Raw genomic sequence first — 19,991 nt, forward strand, 5'->3', positions numbered from 1 at the left:
GGTGCCCAGAGCCTATTATTAGAAGAATATAGTGTTAATATTTAGAAGCGCAACAAGGCAAATGTTTAAGTGGCAGCCTTAATTATGCATTTACAGGCTTTTGTGGGACATAGTACAGTTGGACACTGGTGATTTTGCAATATTCAGGGGAAGAAAGAAAAATGAAAATGTATAAAACATGATTATGCCAGGATGACAATGTTCCCCTGCCGTATTCTCTTGTTTGTTTTGCTTATTAAAAACCATGGGCACTGACCCCTCTAGCAAAATAAGTGGTGATTTATTTATTAACTGGCTGAGGAAAGTGCAATGTGATATCCAAAGTGAAGCCTCTTAAACATTGCAATTTACTAGTTCCTTTGTTTAAAAAGATGATGTTACTTAAAGCTAGGGAAAACACCGAAAACCACTTTTATCTTAATATTCCCCCCTTTTCAGCCCTTTTTGGTGCTCTGCTCCACTCTCAGGCTTCTTCTTTCTGCTTCCTTGATCCGTAACAGGAGTGATCTCAACCAATCACATAGTAAAAGGATGATTTCATGATTCTACAGAGCCAATCAAATTTGGCTAAAAGATGACCTTATTGAGGACAAGTGAAGGCAACTGAAAGCGAGAGCAAGAGAGGGCAGCAGGTAGAAAAAATGGTTGGGGTGGGGGAAGGAGACTTCTTTTTTATGTTCTGGAAAATGTTGATGAAAACCTGTGAGTAGATATGATTCACTCTTAATAAATTTGGACTCAAGGGATGGCAGATTAGTTTACGGATTAATGAAGCTAGTATATGCAGACACGGGTGGTGCTGTGGGTTAAACCACAGAAGCCTAGGACTGGCCGATCAGAAGGTTGGCGGTTCGAATCCCCGTGACGGGGTGAGCTCCCGTTGCTCAGTCCCTGCTCCTGCCAACCTAGCAGTTCAAAAGCACGTCAAAGTGCAAGTAGATAAATAGGTACCGCTCTGGTGGGAAGGTAAACGGTGTTTCCGTGCGCTGCTCTGGTTCGCCAGAAGCGTCTTAGTCATGCTGGCCACATGACCCGGAAGCTGTACGCCGGTTCCCTCGGCTAATAAAGCAAGATGAGCGCCGCAACCCCAGAGTCGGCCACAACTGGACCTAATGGTCAGGGGTCCCTTTACCTTTTATATGCAGAGCATTACAACCAATGCAGTTTTATTTCTTAGCAGCCACTGTACCACCTACACAATATATAATTTAGGCCTAAATAATAATGCAAGTGTGAATCAGCTCTGGCAGTGCATTAATCTGCTGAAGAAGAGAATGGAAATCCTCCTAACCCCAACACACATGATCATAGCTGATGTGTGCATGGACCTAATTCACAAGGATTTTTACTCTATGTAGCACTGACTAGACTAGCTAGTGCTGAGCATATCAAGCATTGCAACATAAACATATACAAATCGAAGTAACTGTGTTTAGACTTGGCAGGTTTCCATTTTCACTAAATAATGAGTCATGATCAGCTAGGTTTTACTCAGAGCAGGCACACTGAAATTAACTTAACTTAGTCATGTTCATTATGTTAACAGGCTTAATCTGAGTAAAATTTAGTTGACTACCACCCAATGTCTTCTAAAGTAGGCATGCAAGCTGAAGTACCAAACCTGGGCTTAAATCCAAACCTCGCTACTTGGACAACCACCTCAAATTCACTGCTGCATAAAGTGAACAATTAACAGCATGCACCACAAAACTGTTAACGAACAACAAACCATAAATGCTGTGATGTGCTGAACATCTTACATATGCACGATAAATAGTGATAAACCATGCATGCAGTTCTTGGTCTGTGCTTAGACTTCAATGGCTTTAAAACCCACATATGTTCAGCATCAGAACTTGGGATAATTTGTCCTAGTCCCATTTGTATCTTACTCTTCCTTTGAGGAGAGCAGGGTGGGGGTCATATATGGATTTTCCTGTTTACCTCTTACAGTACATCAACCCTGTGAGATTTGTCCAGGGCCACAGAGTTTTATGGCTCAATGAGAATCTGAAGTCATGTCTTCTTAGCATGTGTGCACCTGCGTTGGGAATGCTAAGAGTCTGCAGAGGGCCATTTAAAATAAAAAGTGCACTTGATGCCATACTAAAAGAAAAAAAAAAAAGATAAAGGACCCCTGGATGGTTAAGTCCAGTCAAAGGTGACTATGGGGTTGCACTGCTCATCTCGCTTTCAGGCTGAGGGAACTGGCGTTTGTCCACAGACAGCTTTCCGGGTCATGTGGCCAGCATGACTAAGCTTCTGGCACAATGGAACACCGTGATGGAAGCCAGAGTGCACGGAAACACAGTTTACCTTTTTGCCACAGTGGTACCTATTTATCTACTTGCACTGGCATGCTTTCGAACTGCTAGGTTGGCAGGAGCTGGGACAGAGCAACGGGAGCTCAATCCGTCACGGGGATTCGAACCACTGACCTTCCGATCGGCAAGCCCAAGAGGCTCAGTGGTTTAGACCACAGCGCCACCCCCATCCCATGATGCCATATTAGGGCATCACTAGCATGGGAGTAATAAGGCAGCACCCCAAGGATCATCCACATCAGGCTGGACAGAGAGGCTGCCCAATGATACAGATAAAAGTCTTCCGCTGATTGGATGGAAATTCCTCCTTTCCACATCCTTTTCAGTTCTTGACATCTGAGAATGCCTTGCAGATTGCTCTCTGGAGCCCAAGCAGCCAGCAATAACCTCCAGCTACAAGATTCTGAAGCTCCAAAATTCACTTTTTTTTAACAGTGCATGGGAATATGGAAATTATTTCTCACCTATAGTGTTTAAATTGAAAAAACCACCCACATATATTCACAAGCCATTAAAAGATTGATTTCAAAACAGTGTAAAAAGCCTTTACAATCTATTAGCCTTCCACTCTGCATTTAAATATATATATATATATATATATATATATATATATACAAATTCACAACAGGCTTTATACTTCAAGAATTCCTTCATGCCCCGTGCAAAATGGAGCACCCCTCCTCGCTGTTTTCCCTGTGAAACGATGAACTGGACACTTTACATATAAATAATTCAAGAAAGCAACATTTTAAAAACGGTTTTTAAAAGATTAGAAAGGTTACCTTTCCCCTTTCCTCCCTCTCCACTCCTAAAAACCCAAATCTTATTGCAGGAATGCTGTGGGGTCAACGTATCCATCCCAAATCAATGCCCACGTAGGTTCCACATTAACACTGTTTGCATTAATCTATTTTTTTTTAAATGAATTTTATTAGTATTTTCCACACAACAACAACAACAACACAAAAGATATCAAAAGATGTGTGTTGTGTATTGTTTGCATTAATCTAAATAAGCATCCCCTTCGGTGCTCCTTTCCATAATAACTATCCTGAACGAGAATCTCTAGTTTGCAGTTTCCATCCAGTTACCATAAAACACCCCACCCTAGGAAAATATGGACCCCCTGTTAATTAAATTAATAGCACATGTTCTTACTATGCCCTGATGCACTGACAAAACATGTTCAGAGAAACCAGGGATACAGTGGAGAGGAGGCAGTGTGCCCTTTAATCCTGTTGGCTAGCAAAGAAGCACAGTGCACCATTGAGTGCATTTCCTCCATGGCAACAAGAGTGGTGTTTCAAGAATTAGATTTCCCCAATGCCCCGAGCATCATTTTGACATCTTCATTGTTCCATGCTACATATATGAGGGAGGGGGTGTAGTTCTCCAGATAGCATAAATACAGAGTACACGATACGAGGCAACACAGGGAGGAAAATTAAAATTCTCCTTTGGAATAACAGAAAGGTAGGGTTCGAAATGTGCTAACACGGTCTCGACACTGCTGCTGTATAGATATTGACTGATCATCTCACAGCACTAGAGAGCTGAAATTCCACATTGCATGGGAGATGGTAATAAAAATGTCTTGCCATTAAAAGCATGTGTGATCCCACCCACCCGCCCCACTCCTCCCTATATCTTGTTTCCGAGGCAGATTACTATAGGTCACCTGCTGGCCATCAGCATAAGGAAGGAAGAGTTTCAGGCTGAGTTCTTCCTTGTGTATAATTTTGCCAGTATCAATGGGGTTAAGCCAAGGGTGAATTTGGCCTTTTCAGTAAAGTGTAATTTTCTCCATGGTTAGTTATTAAATGCAATCAAGAGAGATGGCTGCCGCTTGGCATGTGCTGTAGAGGTCATTCTCCTATCCTCTGCAAATCTAACATCGAATGAAACCCAGCACATCCATAACTTTAACCCACTCCATTCATCACTCACTGAACCAAAAATGAGAGCACAAGTCAGGTTTTTTTTTTTTTTTAATTTTAAAGGTCAAAATGATTTCTGCCCCCCTCACATCCCCTGCTTTAAAGAGCAGCCTGCAGCCTTAAAATCAGAGTCATTTGGGGTGAAGATCAAGGGGCAGGCGTGGCAAGTCTCCACCCAGCTCTTTCCAGCAGAAAGTGCCACATTTAGGGGCCATAAGGGTTTATTGCTTAAGAGTTTCTTTTAATTCATGCAGTGTTGCCAAATGAAGAATTACCTGGGTTCCCCGGTACTTTATTCCGGGCCGTCTTTACCCGGGGGTGCAAGGGGTGCGGTGCACCCGGGTGTTGAATTCAGGGGGAGCGCCCGCCACTGAAGCCGCCTAAGCTCTTAACCGAAATCCCTGGCTGATTTCGGTCAATGGGTCATTTCTGTTCTCTTTTGTGGAAGAGCTGCAGAATCAATGTATCCGGCGCCATCCCCTAGTGGTGTCTTTCATTTCCACATGATCGCAAAAACTGGAAAACGGAGTTATTGCTGCCGCTTTTTTATTTCTTCATGTTAGTGGTTTTCGCTGTTCCCCTCCTTAAAAGAGCAACAACCTTGAGCTGCCCCAATAGCTCAACAACTTTGAGCGGCCCCACTAAAAAAATTGGGGGCGCTGGGTGGATCTTTGCTAAAGACGGCCCTGATTTTATTCAAGTTGGCACGCTCATGTAAGTTGGGTTTAGAACTGCAGCCTTAGTTGATCCACTAGCTAGAACAGAAATACTGATATTAGGAATTCATTTTAAGTAGGAATAACCGATCCCTGTATTTTCAGTGTTCAGGCTGTGAATGATCGCTGACATAGCCAATAGGGCACCAGATACGCAGAGGTGTCAGCAGCCCTGAGGAGGCCCCAAGGTCTGCAGAGGTACCAAAATGTTTAGAAAGAAACCCTAAAGATGGAGATTGCCCAAACAGCTCAATGAAGATTGAGGATGCTCAATGGGTATGGGTTGACTGGTGGGTGGGCAGTGTGGAGAATGGAAAATCAGTGTTGGGGGAATGGAAGAGACTGGATAGAATCCTGAACCACACTGCAACATTTTGTTGCAGGCTCCCTTTGCCATTCTCTCTTAACAAAATGGTGGCACGAAAGAACTTTGCAGGGAATTTCCTTGCATTTTGGCAGGCGGCTCCTTCATGCTGCAGGTATCTTCTGTCTTTGTTGATTATAACCTAATGCCCAATTTGGTAAGAAACCCCTGGTTATTAGGCTGTAATAAAAACAGTTAATGACCCATTTAGTGTTTGGGTAGTTCATGCACCTGGGCACCGAATGAATATGCCTGTATAGTGAAACAGAAATCATTTTTATGCTGGAGGAGGTGAACATCGCTAAAAATCAGAGAAGCCTTTGTACGGCATGCCAAGCTGCTGAAGCGAAAAAATGTCTTCAGTGAAAGGGCTCAGATGTGAGCATGTTTCAATGCACTGCTCAAGGAAGGGGGGGGGACCCACTCTGATAATAAATGTGAGCTTGTTATCATTGCTTTTCAGTGGGAAGTAAAGCCGGAAGCTGGGTCGTGCTGGCTAATTGAAGGTTACAATACATTGAGATTCAAGCGCTACATTTTAATTATAAACTGGTGACATACAACAGTCTCACTTGGTTCTTAGTCCATTTCAAGCAAGAATATTTGTAAAAAAGAGAGAGAAGAAGCAGCTTACTATTGGGAGCCATCATGTTCATTATCTTGTATTGCATCTGTCAGGCAGGTGCTTAATGGCATGTTTGATGTCTGTTGAATTTAGTGCCTATTTTAACAGAGGGCTTAAAAAAACACTTCTTGGTTAAGTTCTATGCCAAAACAGGTGTGCATCAGTGCTTGAAAAGCAGCAGCAGCAGCAACAACAACACACACACACATACACCACTTCCTTGTGTATGCATATTCCACTCAGTTGTAGCTGCGTATATTTCCTATGCATGCCACGATTTGAAATGATTGGTGGTCATAAATTGTGCTGCAAATCTAATAACTTTGTTATGTGCACACATTGTTTGCACCTCCAGGTGCAAAACAGCCCCAGGGCAGTACTGCCAGTCCTCCTACATATATGACATTGTCTTTTCCACGGATGTCATCTGATGCCAAACCTGTCCACGTTCAAATCTTGCACGCTTAACAGTTAAGCATATGCTGAAAACCTTGCCAGAGAAGAAAGCACTGACAAGTTTTAAAAAACCAGCCACCTCAATTGTAATGGTAAGCCCCCTGCCTCTATGAAAATTGTAAGAATTTAACCTCACCGCCAAGGATTAATGCAATCTTCAGGGGCTCCCCCCCCCCCTGCCCAAGGTGTTGGTGTAGAAAGCCATACAGTGGTACGGGTTAAGAACTTAATTCATTCTGGAGGTCCGTTCTTAACCTGAAACTTTTCTTAACCTGAAGCACCACTTTAGCTAATGGGGCCTCCTGCTGCCGCTGCACCGCCGGAGCACAATTTCTGTTCTCATCCTGAAGCAAAGTTCTTAACCTGAGGTACTATTTCTGGGTTAGCGGAGTCTGTAACCTGAAGCGTATGTAACCCGAGATACCACTGTATACAGTTTAGGACCAGGCTAACTAAAAGATAATCTCATTCCTTATGTACCCAATCCATCATTGTGTTTTGCAGGGGAGGGCATCATGCAGACAACATCCAATGATGAGGTCTACTCTGCACAATGTCAGAACTTTAGTTTGGTGGCATCTACCCTTTGGATCTCCTTCACATAACACACCAGGTAGGTACCTTCTCTGTTATCTTTTCAGCACCTGCTAAAGACATCCCTCTTTCACCAAGCTTCAGTTAACTCAGTTGGTTAGAGTGTGGCGCTCATAATGCCAAGGTCGTGAGTTCAATCCCTACATGGGCCAGCTGCATATTCCTGTGTGTCAGAGAAGTTTTACTAGATGATCCTCAGGGTTCCTTCCAACTCTACAGTTCTACGGTTCTAAAATATTTATCTTAGTTGGTACCTGTTTTGGATTTGAATTGATTTTATGTATGTGTCGTTTTGATGTATGGAAGTGAAAGCTGGACCATAAAGAAGGCTATTTGCCGAAGAATTGATGCTTTTGAATTATGGTGCTGGAGGAGACTCTTGAGAGTCCCATGTACTGCAAGAAGATCAAACCTCTCCATTCTGAAGGAAATCAGCCCTGAGTGCTCACTGGAAGGACAGATCCTGAAGCTGAGGCTCCAATACTCTGGCCACCTCATGAGAAGAGAAAACTCCCTGGAAAAGCCCCTGATGTTGGGAAAGATGGAGGGCACAAGGAGAAGGGGACGACAGAGGACAAGATGATTGGATAGTGTTCTTGAAGCTACCAGCATGAGTTTGACTAACTGCGGGAGGCAGTGGAAGACAGAAGTGCCTGGCGTGCTCTGGTCCATGGGGTCATGAAGAGTCAGACATGACTAAATGACTAAACAACAACAACATGTGTCATTTTAACCTGTTTTTATAGTTATAATTGCTTTGATATATGCAATTGTTTGAACTGTTTTTTTAAAAATAAATTTTGTTGTATATATCTTGTTGCACTGAGAATTGCTTCAGAATGCCTCGTGGAAAGCAGTTCATAAATGAAACAAATAATTTCAATAGGAGTATCAGTTTAAATAGCAGGAACTGATGCAGAAAGAAAAATCGCACACTGAAATAGTCCAGAAATTTGCTGGCGACGGTAATTAGCGTCTTTCATTGAGCCATAAAACTTGCATGTGATATGTTTCATTTTAGATTTGATTTCACTTAAGCATGACACCCCTGAGCAATATTCTGTTTTGTGTTTTAATTGTTACCCGGCACAGTTTTTATCTAATATCTCAATGCAATAATTCACAGACTATGCCTTTGGGAAGCAAAGACAACAGAATTGCTATCTTAACGGTATTGAACGTTACAATTTGGGACAAGAGTAAATGTTCAACCATCCGTATCCTTAGCAAAACGTTTTATTTAAGGCTTGTGAGCAGAAAAAGAGCTGATCTGAAATCTTCATTATTGGTCAACTGTGGAGAAGTTGATGGGAAGAAGGAACATAATTCCAAAGCTGGCTCCCTCTTTTGAAAATGCTCCTCATCTCAAATCCAATGAGATCAGTTAAACAAGAGCAATTCAAAGGACATAACGGAGTGGCATGTGCAAATATGGGAACCAAGTTAAGAAAACCGTCAAAATTTAAAAAGCAAATCAGCAGTCTTCAGGAAAAGGGAACGTTCCCTTCCTTCCTTCCTTCCTTCCTTCCTTCCTTCCTTCCTTCCTTCCTATGCCTTTCTCATCCTTGTTCTGTAAGTTGCTTTCATACTACAAGGCACAGATAGATGAAACTCATTTAGCTCTGAGGATGCATGCCCAAAGTCAAGTTCCTACTCCAACAACCCCTATGCAAATGTCCTCAGAAGGTGGTTTGATGTGCTTAGGATTTAGCCTTAATTATTTAATCTTGGGAGAAGGGTGGGAGGAAAGTCATACTCATTAATAAGATTAGAATAACATTCCTTCTCTTTCACACCCTGCCTCAAGATCATCCTGATCAGACAAGGCAAGGAGAGGGGGAAAACTTCAACTGATGTTTCAATCACAAGTCCTTGAATCATAAATCCTTGGGAAACGATTCTGGTGGACGTATATGTCCAGTGTGGAGGCATTTAAGCCGGAATAGAAACAAGGCGCAACTAGAATGCCTGTAGGAGAAGCTGCCTCTGCCATCTGAAACATCGGCTTTGGGGAGCGGCTAAGACTTTCGTGCCTGGGCTCTGGTGAGCCGCTGCTTCTAACACCCGTGATCTATGAGACTGGCATGAGGATAGTGCAAACTATCATTGACTCCTCTTTGTGCCTCTCAGTGCCAGTTGTTGGGGAACACAAGTGAGGAAGGTGCTGTTGTGCCCATGTCCTACTTGTGGGTTCCCTCTAGTTGGCCACTCTGAGAACAGACTGCTGGGCTGGATGGGCCTGATCCAGGAGGGCTCTCTTTCTGAGCAGCCTCCTCTTTTTCTGCCTTTATCGATCTGTGGCTGAGAGAACATATTTCCTTTCAGGGTGGGGGGTAGATGTCAGGCTTCAGTGAATCGGCTTCCTCCCCTGTGGCCATAAATGAGCAGATCATGCGAAAGGGAATTCTTACCTGTTAGTTTCTTTAATAAACACAGTGAAGGACCAAAGAAAGCATCTAACTAGAATGGCGGTGCTCCCAATTAAGTTCACTTCCCCCTCCGTCCCTCTTAATGTACGTCACTCCTACATCTAGTCATCTGAGCTTGGGGCCTCTGTGTTTTCTGTTCTGACACTTTCTGAGCTCTCCTTGTCCTTGGAGAAGGGGGCTGGAACTATCTAGAGTCTGCAAATCTGTTAACTCTCTCTCTTCTAGTGTTTCTTCTGCTAGCTGTTCCCCACCCAATATTTCCCAGCTTCTCCCTTCTGAACTATGCCCCTCTGCAAACCACTGTTCCAAATCTATTCTGCTCTCCTGCTCCTGGGAAGATTCAGGGTCAGGATCAGGGGGAGGGGAGGGGCTCCCACCATTCTTCCTCAGTACAGTCCTTCTCAGCACGGTCCCTGTCAGTAGAGTATGGTCAGAACTCACCACAAACACCTCCCTCATTCTCTTAGAATGGCAATGGTCCCCACTTGAGAGAGGCTGGAACTGAGTTCTGGCAAGTTCTGGATGAACAAAAACCCTGGGTATGGTGTTTCTGTGTGATTACCTTTATTGATTAATCCATAGGCTTGGGGGTGGATTTGTCATCTCTGACGTTAAAGCTGAACAGTTTCATGTATTGGCTGCTGGAGTGAGGGTATAAATGTGCATTTTAGCTAAGATAGGGGTGGCTGTTTCATTCTCCCCTTGTTGATTGTTTTATGGCTGTGGTATTAACAGAATTGTCAAATAATGCTTAGCGCTGTTTGCATTATGCTATAGGATTTAAAAAAAAAATTGGCAGTACGTTAACTGCTTTGGGCTTTCTTTGGGAGGAAGGCACAAAAAAGAAGGCAGTGGTGATGATTATGCAGTACAGTGGTACCTCAGGTTACAGATGTTTCAGGTTACAGATGCTTCAGGTTACAGACTCAGCTAGCCCAGAAATAGTACCTCAGGTTAAGAACTTTGCTTCATGATGAGAACAGAAATCGCGTGACGACGGCGCGAGAGGCCCCATTAGCTAAAGTGGTACCTCAGGTTAAGAGCAGTTTCAGGTTAAGAACGGACCTCCGGAACGAATTAAGTTCTTAACCCGAGGTACCACTGTACTGTAAAGTTCATTTTATGGGCAAAATTTGAAAAGAATGGGGCCTACTTAGGTTAGAAGGTGTCAGCTTGAGGCTGGAGATATAAGTTCATTTTACAAAAACATCTGGAAGGACAGAGCTGTCATTAAGATTAAAGACAATAATGCCATGCCATTAGCAAATACAGATAATGCAGGGGTTCCAAAACTTCCAACCCCCTGGGCTCACTTGAGACGTCTGAAAATTACTGAGGCTCACCAGCCACAAAATGGTGGTGTAGGGACAAAGCCAGTCACAGAATAGATAGCAGGCTGAGGCAGAGTTTGGTATAATCAGCTGGGTAATTACTGACATCACTTTCTCCTGATAGCTATTCCATCTTTGGAGAATGCCGAACGCTTTCGTGCTGCATTTTCTTTGTGGCGAGGAGTTTCACAGCTTTGCCTTCACCAGGCTAACTATGGACATTTGCACTGGAAATACTGTGAGTCAGCCTCCCCATTTCAGGCAGAATTTACTAATCAAGAGGCTTTAAGGGAGAAAACCTTTTTCTTTTATATCTTTTCCCTTCGCAACCCCACATGCCTCTCCAAGTATTATTACTCATCTCCTGTAATTACTTCCCTCATTCTCCTTTCACACTCAACTTGTGCCTTATCAATTCTCCATCCTATAAGAGCTTTCTTTTTATTATTAATTACTCTTTTATCTGGGGACGCAGGTGGCGCTGTGGGTTAAAGCCTCAGCGCCTAGGGCTTGCCGATCGAAAGGTCGGCGGTTCGAATCCCTGCGGCGGGGTGCGCTCCCGCTGCGCGGTCCCAGCGCCTGCCAACCTAGCAGTTCGAAAGCACCTCCGGGTGCAAGTAGATAAATAGGGACCGCTTACCAGCGGGAAGGTAAACGGCGTTTCCGTGTGCGGCTCTGGCTCGCCAGAGCAGCGATGTCACGCTGGCCACGTGACCCGGAAGTGTCTCCGGACAGCGCTGGCCCCTGGCCTCTTAAGTGAGATGGGCGCACAACCCCAGAGTCTGTCAAGACTGGCCCGTACAGGCAGGGGTACCTTTACCTTTACCTTACTCTTTTATCTCATTTGCTAATTTCCTTCAACATTTCCTCTGAACTCTGTCTCCTGGTGTAACGTTGGAAAGTGTCGATCACTTCTCCTACCTGGGCAGTTACCTTTCCACAAGGGCTGACATCGATGCCAAAATCCAGCATTACCTGAGCTCTGTGAATGCAGCTTTCTCCTGATTGAAGTGCAGAGTGTTTGACATTACAAAGCTATTGTACTACTAACCTTACTGTATGCTTGTGAAACATGGACAACTTATAAACGTCATCTCCAACTCCTCAAGAGATTCCATCAATGGTGTCTCCAAAAAATTCTACATATCACTTGGGAAGACAAGCGAACTAATGCAGGTGTACTGGAAGAAGCAAATATCACCAGTGTCGAAAAGATGATTCCTCAACATCAACTTTGTTAGACTGGTCATGTTGTTCAGATGCTTGACTATTGTCTTTGAAAGCAACTACTCTATTCTGAACTTAAAAATGGAAAGCGTAATTCTGGTGGCCAACAAAAGAGGTTTAAAGACTCTCTCAAGGCAAAACTAAAAAAAAAAAAGTAGTATAAACACTGACAATTGGGAAACACTGGCCTGAGAGTAATCCAATTGGAGAACAGCCTTTATCAAAGGCATCATGGACTTTGAAGACGCTTGAATTCAGGACGAAAGGGAGAAATGTGCTAAGAGGAAGGCATGTTTGGCAAACCCTCACCATGATCCCCACTGTGGAAGAATGTGTGGATCCAGAATTGGTCTCCACAGTCACTTACGGACTCACTGTTAAGACCATGTTCATGGAAGACAATCTTACTCGGCTATGAGTGATCACCAAAAAAGAAGAAGACTCAAAATGGAAGGAACTGCTGCTGCTGCTGCTGCTGGCATCAGCCTATAGCCACATCTTGTCTGTTCTGTCAGGTTTACATACACTGCAAGCACGGTACCTGTGGTGTCTGTGTGAATAGCAATTGCACATAGGACAAGCAAAAAGTAACACATATTCCTTTCAGGGATGCTGGTACATGCACCCCCTCACTTTGCCATATAAATGCTTATTGCAGAGTGATCTCTCTACACGGAGTCTACATGCACAAATCTCCACAACAACAACAACCCTAGAGCTGGATACAGTGGGTTCCACTAAGTCTGAACAAGGATTTCTGCCAACCACCCTCCAGGTTTTTGGCCATAGTGAAGACAGCTATGTCGATGCAACCCTAAGTCTACACCTTAAAGATACACAAATCTTACTGCTGACACGGGTGGTGGGATGGGGAATAATGTCGACAAGAAGCAACAAGAGAAAATACAAAACTGGCCTGCTCATTCTAGTAACTTGATGTAAGAGAATTAGAACCAAATTAAGTTACAGAAATCACGTGCCACTTCATTAACATCCGTTAATTTCATCCAGGGGCTGCTACAGCTGGCAAGAAATCAAGTGGTGGTCATATTGGGAAAGAACAAAGCATTTCTATTCATAGACTCCTCAGATCCAGTGCAGACCAGCAATAGTCACTTTGATATAATTCAGAATGCCATTCTGAATGAAAACACAGACTACAACCATCTGTTTGCTTTGTATACTTTTGTAAAGCAGAAGCAAACAAGCGTATTTTGAGAAAACAGGACCAAATGCTGGGCAACGTACATGGCAGTTCAGGAGACATGGGAAATCAGGATAGCAGACTACAGAAAGAACACCAGGACAAACAGAAATATACATTAAGCATGAGCAGTCTTGTAGAGAGAGCGTGAAGGACTGCGATCTGATTGAAGACAAATGTGCATTAGTCCACATGAGTAAGTGGATTGGCAGTAGCACAACAACATATGAAAAACTGGGCAGAAGACCGAAGTCCCCACCCTCAGTCGTTGGGACGGGGGGCTCGTTTGCTTCCTATGGGCCCGTGACTGCGCTGAATGAGCATTTCTCTCTCATAGCACCACCATTGCATGTTCTACCAAGGGCTACATAACCATGAGACGTGGGTGGCGCTGTGGTCTAATCCACTGAGCCTCTTGGGCTTGCTGATCAGAACGTCAGTGGTTCGAATCCCCGTGACAGGGTGAGCACCCGTTGCTCGGTCACGGCTCCTGCCAACCTAGCAGTTCAAAAGCATGCCAAAAAGTGCAAGTAGATCAATAGATACTGCTCCAGTGGGAAGGTAAACGGCGTTTCCGTGCGCTGCTCTGGTTTCGCCAGAAGCAGCTTAGTCATGCTGGCCACATGACCTGGAAAAACTGACTGTGGACAAACGTTGGCTCCCTCGGCCTGTAAAGAGAGATGAGCGCCGCAACCCCAGTCATTTGCGACAGGACTTAACTGTCAGGGGTCCTTTACCTTTTTTACATGACTAGATTTCTGTTTGAAAATTCTTATATTAAAGGCTAATAACAGCAAAAGTTTAGCAATCCTGGCAACATAGTTCTTAAATATAAAGTAACATATAAAACGAGCATCTTTCTAACCATGACCTAGGTTGGGAAAGTTGTTTGGACAGAGTTGATGTGCACCTGGACTTTCAAGAAACTCTTCATAAAGTCCCTCATCAAAGACTCCCCAGTAAGCTTAGCTACCTTGGGATAGCAAGACAGAGCCCTTTAGGAATAAAAAACAGGAAGCAGAGTGTTGGAACAAACCAGTGGCTCCCAAACTTTTTTGGGTCACTGCTCCCTTGGTTCCACAAACTCATCCCCAGTGCCCCTTTGCTCTATAAAAAAAAGTATTATTCATAAGAGTGGTTTGAATGACTCACTAGGAAGATAAGAACACAAAACAGTAACAATTAAAGGCACATCTATTCAAAATCCAATTAAAACTATTTAGTTTAATCAATTTAACAAAATGGATGAACTTGATCTGGCGATACCAGCTTTTCAAAGTCTGATAGTCCTTTACGCCTCCAATGGCCCCTTCCATCTGCTTGCCTCTTAGCACCCCTCTGAGGGAGTCCCACTGCCCCCCAAAGGGCGGCACCACCCACTTTGGGAACCACTGAAATAAACGGACTGTTCTAATAAAGGAGGATCCCCAAAGAGTTGGGTCCCCTAAGGGACTGATGCTTTTTAACTCGTTTCTAAATTATCCGGAGCTAGGAGAGAGCAGGGAGAAGGCCAGCTTTGCTGATGACTCCAAGTTGTTCAGGGAACAAAAAAGGGGATTTGTGAGGGGCTCCCCAAGGATATACTCACATTTGTATAGTTCTGCGGCAGAGCAGATTTGCACTGTTGGGAGTTTCCAAACAGTATGTTAAAAAATAATCATCATTGCAATATATGCAATTGTAACTAAGCCCACCTGATCACTACACCCTCGGTGTCTTCCAAGGCTTGTGCTTTATTATGAAGACCTAAGAGCACGAAATTAAAAGACGCCTGCTTCTTGGGAGAAAAGCAATGACAAACCTAGACAGCATCTTAAAAAGTAGAGACATCACCTTGCCAACAAAGGTCTGTATAGTTAAAGCTATGGTTTCCCCAGTAGTGATGTATGGAAGTGAGAGCTGGACCATAAAGGCGGCTGATCACCAAAGAATTGATGCTTTTGAATTATGGTGTTGGAGGAGACTCTTGAGAGTCCCATGGACAGAACTTAAGCTGGATGCAACCCACTGCCATGGAATAACAAGTTATCTTAGCCAAGGCCTCACCTGCATCAGATGTGTGTTAGCTGCTCCTGTTGTCACATTATCACTCACCCTGTTATGCTGTATGACGATGTTACATGGGCACAACAGTCATTGACCCAACGGCCCAGATATTTGTTTCTGCAAAGGAACAGACGCCCCCAGAGTTCCAACTCTGTGCTGCTGCCGACAATGCTATAGACAATTCCTTTGCTTTTTAAAAATGTTTACACCATCCCCTTTTGGTATGCCTGCAGCTTTTCCTGCTTAAATGCTTTGAGGAGTATTGGGAAACAACCATTGGCTACAGAGAGCTTGGAGGGCATTATGATAAAGGCAGCATAAAGCAGGAGGGAGTGTGTGAGGGAGTGTGTGAGGGGAAATTTAATTTTTTATTAAAGATTTATTGGTTTACAAAAGTATGTGCAATGTCTCTTTCTTCAAGTTACATTTCCTACAGATCTGTTAAGACATTAGTGTTACATTAGGAAGAAAATGGGGGAAGAGGTGGAGGGGGGAATGGTGAGTGGGGTTGGGGTCAGGTGGCAATGTTTCTATTTTACTTAATAAAATGGGGTTTTGTGTCAGCATCGCTTGTGCAGGTTCTCTTTGCTATTCGCTTGTGTTCCTTTGGTTGTGAGAGAGGTTGGGGTTGGCCTAGGGTGTGGTTGGTTGGTTGTGATTGGCTGTGTGTGTGAGTGGGGTGGGTGCGTGTTTTTGGATCAGGTTAGCCATATTGATTTGTATGCTGTTGGTGGATTCTTGTCGTTTTCTTGTTGGGCTGTGTATGTGATAAAGGGGAGCCATACCTGGGTGAAAGCGTCTTCTTCCATTTGTTCCTGTGTCAGTTTCAGTTTATTGGTTAATTTTTCTAGTAGGGCTGTTTTCCATACTATTTGGTACCACTCGTCCATGCTTACTCCTGACAGGTCTCTCCAGTGTCTGGTTATGATGTTTCTGGCTGCTGAGAGTCGGTGGGTTATCAGTTCTTTGTGATGTGAGTGGGCATTATTGTCTTGGAAGATGTTTAGTAGGGCCAGTTCTGGGGTGATTACTAATACTTGCTTAGTTACTTTGCATACAGTGGTACCTCGGGCTATAGACGCTTCAGGTTACAGACTCCGCTAACCCAGAAATAGTACCTTGGGTTAAGAACTTTGCTTCAGGGTGAGAACAGAAATCGCGTGGCGGCAGCGCGGGAGGCCCCATTAGCTAAAGTGGTACCTCAGGTAAAGAACAGTTTCAGGTTAAGAACGGACCTCCAGAACGAATAAAGTTCTTAACCCGAGGTACCACTGTATTTCTCTTATGGCTGTTGTCCAGAATAATTGGATTTTGGGGCCTGTCTTCACTTCTAAGGTGGGAAGTTCCTTGCCTCTTCAGCTTTATTCTTGAGACTTTCAAATAGCTTGGGGTTCTAAGGCCTAGGGGTAGGAGATTTTTTTTTAAAAAGTGATTTTTATTTTAGAACAGTAGCTCACACATATGTATGCAAAATGCCTTATTAGTGACTTTTACATGTAATATTTTGTCAGATTAGCATTTTCTTTCTTATGATCTACGGCTTAAACTGGCACAGCTGGCGTGATCAGCAGCATGTGTACAAAGAGCAGAAACTGTGGGACGCCCACTGCCAGTGTACTTTGCATTTGGCTGGATTCCTCGGATCCTGCTTGTGACTTCCATTTTCATGGAATTAGGGCAGAATCTCGTATTATTATTATTATGCTGGGCAAAAGGCTGCCCTCGAAAACATATTCTCCAATTCATTATCACTTACCTCTTGTCATGATGTCTGCACATTGTGCATTTCCCTGCCCTGTCTCCGCATCGTTTGCTGCTTCTATGTTTTCTTTTGTTCTTCAGCCTCCCTTCCTGTTGTGTGTTTCCTTCCCTATCCTATGCAATATGCTCTCTGGAGCCTACACATTGAAGAGTGATACAATGGTACCTTGGTTCTCAAACTTAATCCGTTCCGGAAGTCCGTTCCAAAACCAAAGCGTTCCAAAACCAAGGCACGCTTTCCCATACAAAGTAATGCAAAACGGATTAATCCGTTCCATACTTTTAAAAACAACCCCCAAAACAGCAATTTAACATGAATTTTGCTATCTAACGAGACCATTGATCCATAAAATGAAAGCAATAATCAATGTACTGTACTATAAAATAAATAAAAGAGTATTGTAGATGATAAAAATTAAAATTAATTTCTTTTCTTACCTGCACTGATGATAGTCATTGTTTGGATGGGGAGCTTTTATCCATTTCCGCAGTCACACAATCAATCAATCAATCAATCAATCAGTAGCTGATTGGATCCACACAGTAACAAAAACAAATTAACTGAAAAACCCTCAAAACAAAAAACGCAAAATCTGCACTTACATACGAGGGAGATATTTGGGTCTTTTTTTTTGGGGGGGGGGAGCAGAAATCAAGGCCCCACATTGGTCTGAATTAAACTGGATCTTGCCCAAAGTGGACCAAGGTGAACCGACCAGCAATCCAAAGCATCAGAGCAATTCCCCCCTCCCCTCTAATATAAAGTTCAACTAGGTGACCTTGGGCCAATCGTTGTCTCTCAGCCTAACCTACTTTGCAGGGCTGTTGTATGAATACCATGGTGGGAGGGATGAACTCCACCTTGGGCACCTTGGCAGGAAAGGTGGGATATAAATGTAAGAAATAAATACTAGTTAATGGTCAAGTCACATCCCTAATCTAGCCAAAACAGAATTTCATTGGGAGCTGCTCTTTTTTTTGAAATTATATTGTGGGCAGCTATGACTTTATAACTGCTGCCGAGTAAATACTTGAGAAGCTCCCCAGAATTTATTTGGCTGAGCAGATCTACAACCATGGCTTGATGGGATCACCTTTACTGCTAATTCCATTTCATTAGCTTGTCACAAACATTTGTTCAAGCAATTACTTTTAGTTAACTAGAACATCTGTGGAAGCCGAATGTTGTGCCAAGGCCTATTTGACTGTCTCAAGGCATAATTCCTCATAAGTGCATAAGAACCACATCAAGCCAAACACACCCTTGTGCCAATATAGTGCTTTGAACTGTGACTACTAACTACTTTGCACTTGTGTTGACAATTGTCCAGCACAGATGCAAATTTGCACCAAAGGCAGCATTTTTACAGACATTCTACATACACCAGAATTCTGCTTACGTAAACTAATTTGCACCACTTCTCGGCAACATAAACAAGCGGCAAGGCATTAATTTTGCAAGTGTCAGACATATTTTGCAACTGTTATCAGCAAACAATTTACATAAGCTTTCCTGTTGTCCATTTATGCTTCACATCGTCTGGTCAGAGATGTTCTGGTCAAGGCACGGTAAGGAAGCCAAACAAGTGACAGTTCAAATGGCTAATTGCGACCCAGCAATCAGGGACGCAGGTGGCGCTGTGGGTTAAAGCCTCAGCGCCTAGGACTTGCCGATCGAAAGGTCGGCGGTTCGAATCCCTGCGGCGGGGTGCGCTCCCGCTGCTCGGTCCCAGCGCCTGCCAACCTAGCAGTTCGAAAGCACCTCCGGGTGCAAGTAGATAAATAGGGACCGCTTACCAGCGGGAAGGTAAACGGCGTTTCCGTGTGCGGCTCTGGCTCGCCAGAGCAGCGATGTCACGCTGGCCACGTGACCCGGAAGTGTCTCCGGACAGCGCTGGCCCCTGGCCTCTTAAGTGAGATGGGCGCACAACCCCAGAGTCTGTCAAGACTGGCCCCTACGGGCAGGGGTACCTTTACCTTTTTAATTATTAAAAGCAAATGATTTTCATGAGAAAGCAACTATAGAGAAACAGGCAAGTCCCTCCCATCCATGCACAGAAAAACAAGTACTTGAAAAGCTTTTGTGGATATCCAAAGTTGGAGAATTTAAGAGTCCAAATGGCAGAGGGCACAAGCCACTTGAGGTAACATTCCACATTCTCATGGAAGTTAGATGAAAGATGAAGACTTTGTATATGCTGCTTAATGTATTCCATGAGTGGGCTCCTAGCAAAAAAGTAAAAGGTTTTTGCCTTTCCTCTGGTCAATTTCATATTGAACATTGTTTTTTTTCTGCCAGCGCAATATGCAAAGGTCGATGCAGTGATTGATCAAAAATAATATAGAAAATTGTTAATGGCCAATTCCTAGTTTTAAATGTGCTTCATAAGCATCCCATTAAACATTCCAAACCTGCAGTTTGCACCCTGATTCTAAAGGGATGAACTGAATGATATATTATGGCTGCAATCCTATACATACTTACCTGGGAGTAAGCCACTTGATCTCACTGAGGCTTATTTGCATAGGATGTCACTGTAAAGGCACTATTTGCTAGCACAACCAATACAGTTTAATATGTGACCTAATTAAGGGTGTTCTGTCTCATCGAAGTTGCATGTCAGCTCTGGGATGCCTCATGGAAAGTGAGTAATGGAATAAATAAATTATGTCAGCATGGATTCATGAGTGCAAGTGTGGTGTAATGGTCAGAAGGGTCAGACTGGCAGAGGCAAACCTAAGGGTTGGTGAAACCAGCCTCTGTTGGGGGGCCCAGACCCAGGGATATGTGCAAAAATCTCCTATCAGCAGTGTTAGAAACTCAGGTATATAAGCTAAGCACCAAATGGCTCCTTAAACCAGGGTTAGTCGCCAAAATGGAATGTCTAGTTGCCATTTGGGGAACAGGCGGTTCAAAAGTCGTATTTTTTGACGCGGAATTTTGGTTCCTGAAATTTGTTGTGACTATGCAGATAAA

At 43.6% G+C, this 19,991-nt stretch overlaps 1 protein-coding gene and 1 long non-coding RNA gene across 4 annotated transcripts in view; one reads left to right on the forward strand and one right to left on the reverse strand.

Annotated features, from left to right (window-relative positions):
* The window catches only part of LOC307210142, a 225,798-nt gene that overhangs the window by 125,154 nt on the left and 80,653 nt on the right, over positions 1-19,991 (forward strand). For all 3 annotated transcript variants that reach the window (XR_013835866.1, XR_013835867.1, XR_013835868.1), the window contains one exon: positions 6,927-7,035. This is a non-coding gene — a long non-coding RNA (uncharacterized lncRNA). The remainder of the gene's footprint in view (positions 1-6,926; positions 7,036-19,991) is intronic.
* Positions 1-19,991, reverse strand: part of CACNG4 (calcium voltage-gated channel auxiliary subunit gamma 4) — an 89,778-nt gene that overhangs the window by 59,342 nt on the left and 10,445 nt on the right. The gene's annotated exons all lie outside the window — the stretch shown is intronic.

The sequence above is a fragment of the Podarcis cretensis genome, assembly GCF_951804945.1.
Source record: "Podarcis cretensis genome assembly, chromosome: 2".
Taxonomy (NCBI): Eukaryota; Metazoa; Chordata; class Lepidosauria; order Squamata; family Lacertidae; genus Podarcis; species Podarcis cretensis.